This window comes from Perna viridis, chromosome 1 (assembly GCF_037379345.1).
Source record: "Perna viridis isolate PV_CMFRI_1.1 ecotype Kerala chromosome 1, ASM3737934v1, whole genome shotgun sequence".
Classification (NCBI taxonomy): domain Eukaryota; kingdom Metazoa; phylum Mollusca; class Bivalvia; order Mytilida; family Mytilidae; genus Perna; species Perna viridis.
In genome coordinates, this window is record NC_142445.1 from 20,287,847 (window position 1) to 20,304,510 (window position 16,664).

Genomic DNA, 16,664 nt, shown 5'->3' on the forward strand with positions numbered 1-16,664 from the left:
TTCAAACATCAGTCAAACACCTGCTTTGTGTTTCATGTATGAACTTTCCCTTAGGAAGTTGGCAGAAAAAAAGAACTAGGTCGACAGAAATGAGAACAACATTGAATATTACTTTCATGAAAGAGAAATAAAATTTGTGTGTGATAAATATTCGTAAACTGAGAACTGGAAAATAGAACTGTGTCTCTTACAATTACACTTCTTTTGTATATGGATTTTTGTTTAATATATCTTCAATAAAGTATAATATATAACTAAATCAAACAAAAGTCTTTATCCTGAAAAATGTAGTTTTCTCCTGACGCTAAAAACCACAAATTACTTGCTTTTTTATAAATTCAAAGTTTATTCATTGAATAGGCATGAATTACCGGTTGTTACCATATAATAAATTTGGTAACAAATTTTTGTTCCATTCTAATGCTGTCCATTGATTCCATTTTATTAGCCTTTTCTCTCCTTTAGAAATAAACCATGCAACATACTTGGCTGATATATTTGTAAAAATAATAATTGTCAGACAGGACGAGAAATGAAATTTATACATCACATGTAGAAGTCAACTCAATCTCGCAAATTGTTATGTATAATTTAAGATACTAATAGAGTTACATGCAGTCCCGTGCAGGTCCGGGTGTTAAAAGAATAGGTCTGTAGCAGCGCTAAGCTTGTCGTAAAAGTCGAATAAATAGTGCTCAGAATTCTTATTCCACCTATACGTTTGCTCGTGGTACTTAAGATTTTACACGTATTTTGTTTTCTTCTTCATTTGTTCCTTTTTGTTGTGATTTATTTTCTGTTTTAGTATTTCACTGCATTGCAACTAAATCGTTTTTCATTGTGGATAAACTAAGCTAAGATGCCAAGAGAGTTACATTGTAAAAAAAGATACACACCAATTTCTATAAAAGATAAATTTTTAAAAATGGTAAAAAAAATATATGAAATTCTGTGTATTGAAATTCTTTTGCCAGGAATTTTTTGGTATTACTTGGTATTATTAAGAATCAGTGTCCCAGAAATGTTGAACCTTTTAAAAGTACTAACAAAAACCCAAGGGAAACCCAAATTTTTGGAAATCAAATACGAATAGAATGCAGTGGTACATACCAAGTCTGACTCAGAGTTACCGTTCGTTTGTCGTAACTTTTCAATATTCAACTTTCACTTCCTTAGCATAACCATTGTGGCGAATAAAAGATACAAAATCAGAACAAAATTGTTTGTTTCTCCATAAAACTTGATGACTTCGATTCGTTTGTTTGTTTGTTGGGGTTTAACGTCCGAGCAGCAATATTTCAGCTATATTCAGACAATGAACATGAAATGGATGATAAAATGAACATGAAATGAAAAAAAGAAAGGATGGGTCACAAGGATAATAGGGTCGACAAATTTTGATTGCCAGTGGAAAAAGGGGGAGATTGGTAAGGTCGGGCAATTTAGCCTCCTGTGGCGGAGCGCAAAGGTTCCTACTCCTATCGAATATCACAGCAGGGATCTTTAACGTGCGAGGAACGTGGCTTCTTTCCCAACACGGTGCACCACTATGGTTTGCGGTCAGGTTTTCCGTATTATAGCCTGACAACCCTAGCATGTAACACGCCAGGGGTACCCCATTCCACCACCTGGGGCACACATCCCAGTTGCTCTGTGGGCAGAGCGCCTAGCCCCCGGCTAGGTTTCTGAGCACTATTTTGAGCACTATTTAGTCGCCTTATACGACAAGCTTAGCGCTGCTGCAGGCCTATTCTTTTAACACCCGGACCTGCACGGGGCGATGACTTCGATTCAAGCCTAAACTTAATACTCATTAATCTATGCACTTTTATTTTATTTTATGACAAGATTAACAAAACAGGCAAAACAGGGAAGATCCTTTACCTAATAAAAATAAAAAAAAACAAAAGGCCACAAAGTTTTATCAACAAATTGTCCGGAGAAATAACTGGTGTGGAAAATTACATAAAAAACAATAAAAGACTACCTCCCACAAAGAAAAAAAAAATAAATAAATAAAATTAGAATTTAAAACAAAACAAAAAACACATACAAGTAACCTAATAAACATCTAGATTATCCTGCATGCATATCAATTATAATTAAGAAAATAACATCAAATTTTCTGGTGCATCTTTACAAAACAAAGTTTTAATTTTAAAAGTGACTGTGGTTTTGAACTACTCCCTAGTGAACATATACAGTTTTTTCTTAAGTATACAGTCAAGTCATAGGCTATTAGTTTAAACAAAAATTATATAATTTAACAATTATAATTTATACAGATTTACATCAGAAGGACGTGGAAACAAACAAATTTTAAACTTATGTTAATCAGTCTCCTATCTTTTGACAAATATTAGCACATGGAATCAGCACGCTCTAATATATTCGTGTTACACATAATGCATTAAGAAAAAAAATTACAAGTTTTCCTACTCATGGGTCAAAAATTATACGTAATGCCATAGCTTGCCGTAATTTTCGCAGACTTTTTGTATCTCTCTAGAATTAGGCTTGTAGAACAGGGTTATTTTGCTACAATATTGAAATCATCACTACAGAAGTTTTATGGTCGTCATCATGAACTCGTGGATGGTTATGGTGTATCCATTTGCACCATGACAACTGATTTGTTGAACGTGTCATGGTTTCCTCTTTCGTCCACCCTGGACTTGACTTTTTTGAAAAATTCGGCGGGTGTTTAAAAAAATCGCAGAGAACGCTTACCCTACTGGTGCACCTAGTCCAATCTCCCAGTTTTTAGTGGAGTCCGAGTTGCCAATTTACTTTTATTACTTTGTATGTCATATTTTTGTTATTTTATGTTCTTTGTTCTGCGTGTCTGTTTTCCATATCTGGTCTTTGTCCCTGGATTATATTCTTTTGATTCCCGCTAGAATCTTGGTTCCCTTGATTACTCTAATTTTTACATATTGTAAAGAATTTTTGGCAATGACATTTAACACAGTTGGTACTGTGAGTTAAGACACCACAGCCAATAATTTTACGTGGTACCAGTTGCAATAAAACAAGCATGGTCATTCGAATTTTACAAAATTAGAAAAAAAATTAAATATACTTTTAAAAAAAAATTGTATATAATCAACATTGAAATATATACGTCTTTTGTCAAACAAGTCTAATAGGAATATTTTGGATTTGTCAATGCAGGAAATGTTTCTTTTTAAATCAATGAAAAAATTTCCGTGGCCTCTAAATTTTGTTTACATTTATATTTATTTAAATCATGGTGCAAAATTTTTTTTTTCAAGGTTACCACTGACATACAGTAACAAAATAAACTGCATTAAGGGAATAATTGTATTTTTTGCAGTTTCTTATGTTTCTATTGATACGAATGAAATTTTCTGGTGACGCATTAGTGAAGCTAATAAATGTTCTTTTATATCATAATGTGCTAGTTTAATTCGCGTCAATGTCAGGTAAAATTCTAAAAAAAAAATTGCAATTACATTCGCGCTTCCGAAAAAAGGGTATCAAACCGTGGAATTAAAAGCTTTATTAAATCAAATTATTCGTAATCTAATATTGTTAAAGAATAAAATAAGTTTGGTAGAATAATTTGTACTTAAAGTGTCAAATCAACATTTTTGCATGATGTCTTTCAATCTGGATGGATGTTTTCCCAACCACTTTTAAGATATAAGCTAGGTTTGGCCTTTCAAGTAATCAAGGAAACAAAGGTTATAGCGGTAATCAAAAGAATGCAATCCATGGACAAAGACCAGACATGGAAAACAGACATATACAATAAAGATTCCTGTTTTGGAAATGTTTCCCATTTAAAATTCAATACGAGACTCTCACCACTGAATAACTACGCGTAGGCCTGACTGTAAGATATTCCTAATAAGAAAGAAATGACTTCAATATGGACTTTAAAAGTTAAAATTGAAAACAATAATTGAGTTTAGTTAAGGAATTGAACGTGAAATCAATTGTTACACGCAATACTAGAAAAAAAATTAATAAGATAAGTATTTTTTTTACTTTCAATTTTATTTACAAGATTACATCTTGCTCAAAACATTAAATTCGCTTGAACAACCCGTATTTTATTTTCGTATTTATATAAATATGTAAAATGGTTTAGTTTTCGATCTATGTAAGGGTTCATATTTATTATTAACAAATAAACACTGTTTAGAGGTAATAGTCAAATTTATCTCATAATATGCAGTTTTCCAAATGATACATTATGAACATAAAATAATAAATTTTTCAGGCTTCATTTTGAGACGGAGTCGTAAAGAACCACAGGTATAGAAATGTATTATCAAGTCGTTTTTGAATTAATTCTTCTGAAAGCAAAGACAATTTTTGTGAATTATTGCGTATTTGTTAGTATTTTAAAACATTTCATTTGAAAGAGTTACCTACTTTTTTCACACAAGGAAGAGTAGCATTTGACATATGATAAAATCATATACATATTGTCTTCCAATTACATGTTAAAATGTTGTTAAGTAATTGAATGTTGGAGTATTTAGTTAATTTGAAGAATAAGGTAGCTATGCAGTATCGATTTCTGAAAGGTATGAGCAATCCTCAACAATATGAATTCACCTACATATATTTTTCATCATTCAAAGGGACGTTTCTTACATCAAAATTTACATGTCCTTTAAATTTTGTTTAAATAAAAACCTTTTTTTCTGATGTCGCATTGTATTTGGGACCAAGTGATGAATTAACAAAACGGCTATACAAGGTAACTTTGCCACGGTAAGACACCGGTTTGCTCTATATTGCCACGGTAAAACACATGTTTGCTCTATCTAAACATAAGATATGTTTCAAATATTGCCAGTTGTATTTTCTTATTGGAACTTCAATGATCTTACTTAATAATAGGTATTAGTTTTTGACACTCTTCTCAGCAGTAAAAGTAACACACTGAATTCAACATCTTTAATTGTCGAACGGTATAAATAAGGGTAATAACAAAATGACAGAACACTAATCCGACCCAAAATCAAGTCTATTCCAAACTAAATCTGACAAAATGGATATCACGAACAGGAATAGTAGGCACTGCAATGATCCTGTCATTTTAAATGAAAAATAATTTTTGAACATAACGACACCATGCAGAGAATAGTCAGAAATGCCTGTCCATTTTTCGAAGTCTGGACTGATATGTATAAGGAGTAGTATTGAGTTGATGCATTATCTTAATTATGTTAGTGTTTGAGAAAAAATGAAATAAGTACTTCAACAGCAATTATACTAACCTTGTGACTGTTTGATTTTTTATCACTTTGTTGAAATATTGGGAAAAATGTAATAGGAAGGAAATATAGCAAAGAATATAAAAATCTTTGCACATTTATGCATATTATGTAGTAAAACAATCGTAGGCAGAGTATGTATTGATCGTTAAATTATTTGATTTTTCAAATGATTTGTAAAAATATTTTCTGCTTTTGTTTTGAATTCATTTAAAAAATATTTTGCTTTAAGATAACTTTTCGTTAAACAATTGTGACCGTTATCTCGTCTCATGAAAACCATCCTCATAACATTTTAAATTTAACATAAAAACAAAACAAATATAACATTGTGACAAATTTTATCTGCCTACGGATCTCGTTGTGGTTTAATGGAAAATATCAAGTTAACCAAATATGAATCATTTGTTATTTGTCTAGACATGAGAAATCAAGCAATAATAACATTTCTTGGATATAGTGCATACTAGAACAAGTTCCAAACAGCTTATGACTCCAGACGCTGAGGATGGCCCTCTCAGAAAAAAAACTGGCAATGCTGTATATAAGTGAATAATTTTAGACAACAAACAGCATTTAATTTGAAAAGTTTATATAGCCTACCCGCATCGATTTACCGAAATGAGATGTGAGGTAAGAAACGAACGTATATAATTGAGCTTGGATTTAAAATGGACACAAGAAGGGTTTGCACGGATAAGACAAATACTCGGTGATTTTCCTTATCTTTTGGCCCCGTGCAGCTCCGGGTGTTAAAAGAATAGGCCTGCAGCAGCGCTAAGCTTGTCGTAAAAGGCGACTAAATAGTGCTCAGAACTGTAGCCGGGGGCTAGGGCGCTCTGCCCACAAAGCAACTGGGATGTGTGCCCCAGGTGGTGGAATGGGGTACCCCTGGCGTGTTACATGCTGGGGTTGTCAGGTATAATACGGAAAACCTGACCGACACCCATAGAGGTCCACCGTGTTGGCAAAGTTGCCACGTTCCTCGCACGTTAAAAAAACCCTACTGTGGTATTCTCCCGGAGTAGGAACCATAGGGCTCCGCCACAGGAGGCTAAATTGCCCGACCCTACCAACCTCTCCCCATTTCCAGTGGCAATCAAAATTTGTCGACCCATTGTCCTCGTGTCCCATCTTTTTTTCATTTCATCATTTCATGTTCATTTTGTCATCAATTTCATGTTCATCGTCTGAATATAGCTGAAATATTGCTGCTCGGACGTTAAACCCCAACAAACAAACCTTATCTTTTGGCTGTTCCCTACCAGTTAAATTATTACCTTTCCTTCTTTTTCTTACGCATCACAAAATAAGCATACATAAGCAAAGCAAAATACCGAAATGGCAAGAAAAAGAGAGGAAATCCATGAGCAAATACTCGTTTGAGAAGTAGGACAAACCAAAAGAAATGTAATTAATCAGGGCAAGAAATTTATATTTCTAGTCCGTAACATTTATTTAAATGAAAATGACCTGCAAAATTCAACACAGGAGATGGTCTTCTATTGAAAGTATGCAATAAACACTGGAAATATAGTTATAAGGCCAATTTGATTAGACAAGATCCTACATATCGTTAGCAAGAAAGCATGATATTAAAGAGTTTGTTTTGTTTGGGGTTTAACGCCCGAGCAGCAATATTTCAGCTATATTCAGGCGATGAACATAAAGTGGATGATAAAATGAACATGAAATGATGATGAAATGAAAAATGGGATGGGACACAAGAATAATGGGGTCGACAAATTTTTGATTGCCACTTGAAATAGGGAGAGGTGGGAATGGTCGGGCAATTTAGCCTCCTGTGGTGGAGCCCTATGGTTCCTACTCCGGGAGAATACCACAGTAGGGTTCTTTAACGTGCGAGGAACGTGGCATCTTTCCCAACACGATGCACCAGTATGGTTTGCGGTAAGGTTTTCCGTATTATAGCCTGACAACCTAGATTACATTCTTTTGATTACCGCTATAACCTTGGTTCCCTTGATTACTCTTTCATCTCCGTTTCAAAGTTTGATACATATAATCCACAAAAAATCATTTTCAATGAAAAAAGCGACACTGTGTTTACACCTTCTTTTCACACCTTTATATTCTACCTCCGTATTTTTCAAGGTTGCAGCTTTATTGTTCAATTCTTCAATGATGGACTTAAAGTAAAAAGAAACCTGCTTTTACGTACGCATATGTGGTATTAAAATAAAATATAAGCATATACGCTTTCAAAAAAAATATGAAGTTTGTTTTATCTGTTGAATATCAAATAAACTGATTCCAATTGTAGTGCGTACGTCATGTAAAATTCTGTAATTAGCTTCATCAGGTACGCACGAGGTCAGAAGTTGTTGCGGATCTAAATAATAAACTGTTGACTAGCATTAAACCAAATAGAACCTTAGGAGGAATTCCGAAGCCGTCAATTTGACTGAGGGTGTTACAACATAAAGGAAACAAATATATACAGTTGCTCCAGTTACTGCGAATTTCTGTCACTAATAAAATCATTTGCCGTTACTGATACATTGTATTCTAGAAATATAAATTTCTTCTTGGAAACTAAATTGTGGTTAAATTTTTTGTTTGCTTTTTTTTTTATCTGTAACAAAACTCTCATTGGGCAATGCGTGAGAAATATTTGTAAGTACAAATTGCCTGTATTTTTTAACTTGCATTAAATTATATTGCCCTCTCCAAAATTATTTCTACTTCAAGTTTCCAAGAGAAACGCTAACTTTTGTATCTCTGGTGCTATCAGCAGGAGATCCACAGTATATAAGCGTCACCCAAGTTAATACTCTGTGGTGAGTGGGGAGCAGCAAGTGGGTTAACCCGATATTGACCTACTTAAAATGGCGCTCATATTCTTGCTAGGGACTGTCTTGATCATTTTTGAGGGAACCACTAAATATGTGGTTCTATTGTATTCAACGGTCCTTCTAAACATAGTAACTGCTAATCTAAAAAATGTTGACCTGGTTAGAAGAATATCAAGACCTATGGAAGAATATGTTAAAATTTTATTCTTGAAAAATACTTAATAAAGTATAATAAAACCACATATAATCCAGTCAAAATAAATTGCAACAAAAAATGTTTTGAATCAGATATATAGCATTTTTCCCTATAGATGGAAAAAAGTCTAAAATAAAAAGTTGCAGAAAAATGAAAATGCATTGACCTATTGAAATATAACCTTAGTAAACTAATTTAAAATGTATTAGATAGTATTCGCTGGAGAATTTATACATATATGTATTGACCATTTGGAATAAGATCTATTCGAACTCAATGTTTGCTAATTTAATCTTATTTGTATTTTTTTTTTTTTTTTATTAGCCCCGTGCAGGTCCGTGTGTTAAAAGAATAGGCCTGCAGCAGCGCTAAGCTTGTCGTATAAGGCGACTAAATAGTGCTCAGAAACCTAGCCGGGGGCTAGGCGCTCTGCCCACAGAGCAACTGGTATGTGTGCCCCAGGTGGTGGAATGGGGTACCCCTGGCGTGTTACATGCTGGGGTTGTCAGGCTATAATACGGAAAACTTGACCGCAAACCATAGTGGTGCACCGTGTTGGGAAAGATGCCACGTTCCTTGCACGTTAAAGAACCCTGCTGTGGTATTCGATAGGAGTAGGAACCTTTGCGCTCCGCCACAGGAGGCTAAATTGCCCGATCTTACCCATCCCCCCTTTTTCGAGTGGCAATCAAAATTTGTCGACCTTATTATCCTTGTGACCTATCCTTTTTTTTTTTCATTTCTTGTTCATTATATCATCCATTTCATGTTCATTGTCTGAATATAGCTGAAATATTGCTGCTCGGACGTTAAACCCCAACAAACAAACAAACAAATTTTTTTATTATGGACTTCTTGCACTATACAATTACATTTTGAATAGGCTTTGACGCGTAATGCTAGTCCTCAACCATATTGAGCCGATTGGAGACATTCTTTATTTTTCAATGCCTAAGCTTGTCGTATAAGGCGACTAAATAGTGCTCAGAATCCTAGCCGGGGGCTAGGCGCTCTGCCCACAGAGCAACTGGGATGTGTGCCCCAAGTGGTGGAATGGGGTACCCCTGGCGTGTTACATGCTGGGGTTGTCAGGCTATAATACGGAAAACCTGACCGCAAACCATAGTGGTGCACCGTGTTGGGAAAGATGCCACGTTCCTCGCACGTTAAAGAACCCTGCTGTGGTATTCGATAGGAGTAGGAACCTTTGCGCTCCGCCACAGGAGGATAAATTGCCCGACGTTACCCATCCCCCCTTTTTCCAGTGGCAATCAAAATGTGTCGACCCTATTATCCTTGTGACCCATTCTTTTTTTTTCATTTCATGTTCATTTTATCATCCATTTCATGTTCATTGTCTGAATATAGCTGAAATATTGTTGCTCGGACGTTAAACCCCAACAAACAAACAAACATACGACATTTTCTCTTATAAGATCATTCCCGAGGTGCCCCGTGCAGGTCCGGATTTTTAAAAGAAAAGGCCTGCAGCAGCGCTAAGCTTATCGTAAAAGGCGACTAAAAAGCCGGGGGCTTGGTGCTCTGCCCACAGAGCAACTGGGATGTGTGCCCCAGGTGGTGGAATGGGAAACCCCTGGCATGTTACATGCTGGGGTTGTCAGGCTATCATACGAAAAACCTGACCGCAAACCATAGTGGTGCACCGTGTTGGGAAAGATATCACGTTCCTCGCACGTTAAGGAACCCTGCTGTAGGAACCTTTGCGCTCCGCCACAGGAGGTTAAATTGCCCGACCTTACCCTTCCCCCTTTTCTAGTGGCAATCAAAATTTGTCGATCCTATTATCCTTGTGTCCCATCCTTTTTTTTTCATTTCATCATTATTACATGTTCATTTTATCATCCAATTCATGTTCATCGTCTGAATATAGCTGAAATATTGCTGCTCGGACGTTAAACCCCAACAAACAAAATCATTCCCGAGGTGGTTCACATTTCAGCAACAAATAAATAATTGTTTTCTCGGGGAAATTTACTTAAATTCGGATGGACGGAATGACGGACATACGGACAAGGTAATTCCAATATACCACCAAACACATCGAATGAGAATATAGTTAAAGTAATACCGACGGACTTTCATATATATACTTTTTAAATATCTTCAATATAACCTTTAAAGATTCCGTTTTGAAAGAATTCGGGAAATTAAATAATTCTGATAATATAAAATGCAACAACAGTGATCCAATCAGTGTCCATTATATGGCAAACCTAAAAATCAGATATTTTCGAAATTAGTATTTTTAGTATGTGCCACAAAAAAGAACCTTATTCAAATATTTAAAAGTAAAATTAGCCTTTTTGCTCTTTTATAACATCGTGAATTGCAAACTAACATCAGCCACGGGCTAATGTCAAATATTTGCCCATCGTCATCGGCAGTCATCGACATTAGTCCGTTCTCAATGATAACGTAATAGGTGGAAAGTAAAATTCTGATTGTAAATCAAATAACTCGTTTACAAAAAGAAACTGCAGCCAAATATGACGTTAAATAGTAAAATAATTATCCAAATGAGTGATAAAATAATAATAACATTGCACTGATCCATATCGTCGCTTAAATTGCATCAACCCTCGGACAGAGCTGTCGGAAGTTGATACACTGTCATGAAAAAAGTGATTTAATGATCTATCATGATTGTGTGTATATTTCTCAATAGTTAATTTTCTGTGGCACTATCTACTCGTCAATGTAAAGTTTATTTTTTTAACGGTTTGTGGAGCTTTTATCATGCGTCATGAATTTAAAAATAAAACAAGTCTATTGTGAATGTCATCAATTCCAACGAACTGTCAATTGATACGGTGCTGATCTCACACATGATAGTGTTAGCTAATAAAGAAATGGCAATGCTCAAACTGTTTTAATGATCAAACAAACCATCTTACTAACGTAGCCTAGTACATGTACAAATGATATACACTAGTGTAGAATGATAGAAGGGAATTTCAAAAAGTTTTCCTTTCGTGTACCCCGCACTTGATATTTTATCAGCACCTCGGCGGGTGCTTCTAGGAAAACAGGACGCTTACCCTATCGGTGCACCTGGTCCATGCTCCCAATATTTTTAGTGGAATTTGAGTTGCCCATTTACTTTTGTTACTTTGTATGTATTATTTTATGTCCTTTTTGTGTTTGTCTGTTTTCCATGTCTGGTCTTTGTCTCTGGATCACATTCTTTTGATTTTCGTTAGAATCTTGGTTCCCTCGATTACTCTTTCAAATATTGATAAAAGATTGTCTGTTTTCCATGTCTGGTCTTTGTCTCTGGATTACATTCTTTTGATTTTCGTTAGAATCTTGGTTCCTTCGATTACTCTTTCAAATATTGATAAAAGATAAACAAATATAAATAAGCAACAAAAACCAACCGAAAACAATATTTAATATCCATAAAGGGTCCTGAGTTGATGTTTCCTACTAGATATCCGCTAAACTTCTTGTTGTCAACTCAAGTTCATGTCAATTTTAAACAGGGAATAATCTACGCATGAAGGGGATTTTTCACAAAGATATGCTTGAAACCCTTTTAAATGTGATAACATTAAGATAGCACATCGTTTAAGTTGTTATTGAATACACATAATTACTTTCATTAAAGTCATCACGATAACATCACACCGAAAGAAAAAATGATTGATTGATTGTTGGGGTTTAACGTCCGAGCAGCAATATTTCAGCTATATTCAGACGATGAACATGAAATGATGATGAAATGAAAAATGGGATGGGACACAAATTTTGATTGCCACTAGAAAAAGGGAGGGATGGGTAAGGTCGGGCAATTTAGCCTCCTGTGGCGGAGCGCAGTGGTTCCTACTCCGAAAGAAAAAAAAATACTATGTTGTAAGAAAATATGTAAATGTAAATACACATGTTGTAAGAAAACATATAAATATAAATGCACATGTAAGAAAACACGTTAATTTTAATGCAAATGTAAGAAAACATGTAAATGTAAATGCATATATTCTAAGAAAATATGTAAATATAAAATGCAAATGTTGTTGGGATAAACATTAATATTGACTCATATAGACATACAGAGTGTATTTACACTTACATCAAAGTTTCTTGCTTTCATTACATAAGATCGTAAGCACTTGATAGGTTGAGTCTCCAAGTCTTCATCTGTCTGGCACAAAAAACGCTTCCACATATATCAAGACGCTTTTTCGATGGGACCTTATATAGATAAATGGTTTACTTCCAGGGTAACCGGTATTGAATATTTGTCAGGATTTCATGCATTCAAACAATGCTGAAGAAAGTTTTGTTTTTGTTTTTTTTGTTGGGGTTTAACGTCCGAGCAGCAGTATTTCAGCTTTATTAAGACGATGAACATGAAATTGATGATAAAATGAACATGAAATGATGATGAAATGAAAAAGGGATGGGACACAAGGACAACGGGTTGACAAATTTTGATTGCTACTGGAAATAGGGAGAGGTGGGTAGGGTCGGGCAATTTAGCCTCCTGTGGCGGAGCCCTATGGTTCCTTCTCCGGGAGAATACCACAGTAGGGTTCTTTAACGTGCGAGGAATGTGGCATCTTTCCCAACACGGTGCACCACTATGGTTTGCGGTCAGGTTTTCCGTATTATAGCCTGACAACCCCAGCATGTAACACGCCAGGGGTACCCCATTCAACCACCTGGGGCACACATCCCAGTTGCTCTGTGGGCAAAGGGTTCTGAGCACTATTTAGTCGCCTTTTACGACAAGCTTAGCGCTGCTGCAGACCTTTTCTTTTAACACCCGGACCTGCACGGGGCGAAGCAAGTTTTGAGACACAGCAAAAGTCTCATGAAAAAATTCTTTTTCTTCGCCCTTTTTGTAGGAATTGGATTAAACACTCGAGTCTGAATCGATGTTTGATTTTTTTAGCATAGACAACCATTTGTTTCATTTTCACTTGATAATCAATCCATCTTAATTAAACATATATATTACGCATCGGAGATTTGATACTAATCCTTATACTTTTGTGTGCGTTTGTTTTTGCTTGTTGGGGTTTAACGTCCGAGCAGCAATATTTCAGCTATATTCAGACAATGAACATGAAATGGATGATAAAATGAACATGAAATGAAAAAAAGAAAGGATGGGTCACAAGGATAATGGGGTCGACAAATTTTGATTGCCACTAGAAAAAGGGGGATGGGTAAGGTCGGGCAATTTAGCCTCCTGTGGCGGAGCGCAAAGGTTCCTACTCCTATCGAATACCACAGCAGTGTTCTTTTACGTGCGAGGAACGTGGCATCTTTCCCAACACGGTGCACCACTATGGTTTGCGGTCAGGTTTTCCGTATTATAGCCTGACAACCCCAGCATGTAACGCGCCAGGGGTACCCCATTCCACCACATGAGGCACACATCCCAGTTGCTCTGTGGGCAGAGCGCCTAGCCCACGGCTAGGTTTCTGAGCACTATTTCGTCGCCTTCTACGACAAGCTTAGCGCTGCTGCAGGCCTATTCTTTTGACACCCGGACCTGCACGGGACCTTTTGTGTGCGAGTATTTTTGACATTAATGAAATTAAAGTTGAAATATATATTATTATATATATGGTTTTGAAATTTCGGAAAATTTATGTTAAAGACCAAAAGGATTGCTTCTATTTCAAAGACATTTTCTTGCAACATGTTTCGTTCATACAAAGTAAGTGGAATACTATTTAATCTTTTTATTTTCTCATTTGGTATTTTCAGAAATAAACAGCTGAACATTGTTTATTACGATTTTCAACGTAATTCATCGCAGCCTTTTCATCTTCCAAATTCTCAGCAGGTTACAGAAATATGCATATATATCTAGCAGAATTGATGATTTTAATGAAACATAAGTAAAATGATCGATTAGGGAAATACAGCAAACCAATTGTTTAGCCTCATTGAGTAGAGGTTTAACGGAATTGAACTTCCAAAAGCTTTATTTTACCACGTTTGTCCCCAGACTGCCTAGCGTGAATAACATGTACTAAATGATTGCAATGCAAACAAAATGTATTAAATATGCATTATGACTACACCTTTTTTAGTGTTGATTAGTAGTTGACATCTGATTACTTACAATCATGCAATTTTAAGTATGACTGATTTCATGCATTTACTCAAAACCATGTAAACTTACACCAAATTAAGATTTCCCATCAAGATTCCCTTTGATACGATATATTATACACTGGCATTTCACACAATTCAACCAAGCTATGGTGCTAAGCGCAGAATTTTTGAAGCAGTGATTTTAGTCTGCATAAACAAGACTGCCAATTTACATAAAGCAAAAAATAGGTAAAATTATTAAACCAAGGACTTTTACTCATTTAGGGATGGATAATTGACTTACAAAATATGTCAAGATTGTCTTCTGGAACATTTTAACATGGTGCATGAACGAAAATATTTACTGCTATGAAGTCACAGACCCAGGAGACTTCATGAAAACATGTTTTAAATCCATCGTAATAATTTGATAACTTTAGTTTTATATAAGAAAATGATTAGTGAGAAACAAATAAGATGTTGTATTGCTGGCATTTTTAAAAGAAAAGTTGTGGTCTTTACTCTTGACCTTGCATATTTTATGACAATAACACCTTTCCGGACCTCTTGATTAAGTGAAATTCACGTTATAAGCAGCTTTCCAAGCGCCTTGTCTTATTGAAATTCACAGTAATAACATCTTTATGGGTTCTTTGGCTCAGTGAAATTCATAAAAATATCAAATTAAATGGCGCTTTTTGGATCTGTAAAGTTAATGTTAAAACATGACTATACCTTGTTTGTTTGTTTGTTGGGGTTTAACGTCCGAGCAGCAATATTTCAGCTATATTCAGACAATTAACATGAAATGGATGATAAAATGAACATGAAATGAAAAAAAAAGGATGGGTCACAAGGACAATAGGGTCGACAAATTTTGATTGCCACTGGAAAAAGGGGAATGGGTAAGGTCGGGCAATTTAGCCTCCTGTGGCGGAGCGCAAAGGTTCCTACTCCTATCGAATACCACAGCAGGGTTCTTTAACGTGCGAGGAACGTGGCATCTTTCCCAACACGGTGCACCACTATGGTTTGCGGTCAGGGTTTCCGTATTATAGCCTGACAACCCCAGCATGTAACACGCTAGGGGTACCCCATTCCACCACCTGGGGCACACATCTCAGTTGCTCTGTGGGCAGAGCGCCTAGCCCCCGGCTAGGTTTCTGAGCACTATTTAGTCGCCTTATACGACAGGCTTAGCGCTGCTGCAGGCCTATTCTTTTAACACCCGGACCTGCACGGGTTTGACTATACCTTGAAGATTGATACATATTTTAACCATTATATTTTTTTTCCTAAGTTACGAAATAACGGGCCTATGATGGAGTTATTAATTTTCATGAAAATTAGAATTAAAACATTATTGTAATACGTGCAGATGCTACATAAAGGATATATGTTTTTCCAATTATAAATTCCGAAAAATTAAAGAAAATGCATATGGTTGAGTTCAACATCTTATTCTGCCAAATTACATGTAAAATATATTATGCGTGACTATAAACACTCTCAAAAGTGTCACATTTCCGAAAGCCATATCATTTGCTTAAGATATGAAATGATTAAGTGTTAAATGTAACATTGTCAGCAGTTTTGCTTCAGTAAACCTTTCGAAAAAACCTGTTGTGTGTCACACGCAAAGCTTTCCAAAAGACAAAAATTAATAAAAAAAAATGGATTGATTAATTTTAAGGATGGGTTCTTATCCTAGCTTTTTAAAAGTCATAATAAAGATGACTATATATAGGTGGATTAGCAAATTGGCTGAATAGAAAATCATTTATGTGGTCTTATTAATATTTGAACATTGTTTAAAGATTGTAAATCAAGTGCATTTAATAGTTTCACGTTGGTTATTTCTTTACAGACGTTTTATCTAGGATTCGCATTGATTGGAGAAAAGAAATAAGAGGTTCTCGGGAGCCCAAATCACTCACCTGGTTTAATAGTTAAAAAAATGAATACATGGACAAATTAAAAAACGGTGGTCAAACATATTTATCCCAATTTTTTTTCTGAAATTTGCACGAAAATAGGTATTGAAATACATTAAATAAACATACATTAATCACTAATCTGCTTTCGTTTTCTATATTATAGGCAAAACGGACAAAAAGGCAAAAGGGTAATTTCTTCAAAATCGGTAAATCGATTATCTTGAAATTTACAGGGAAGATAAATCTCGTTCCGCCTAAAAAATCTCAGATTTCTTCTATCTGCTACGGTTGTTTGAAATATAAACAAAAATACACTGATTTGCCCATATTTTATTCTACTGAAATTCGACGACGACGGACGCCAAGTGATGACAAAATTTATGAAAAA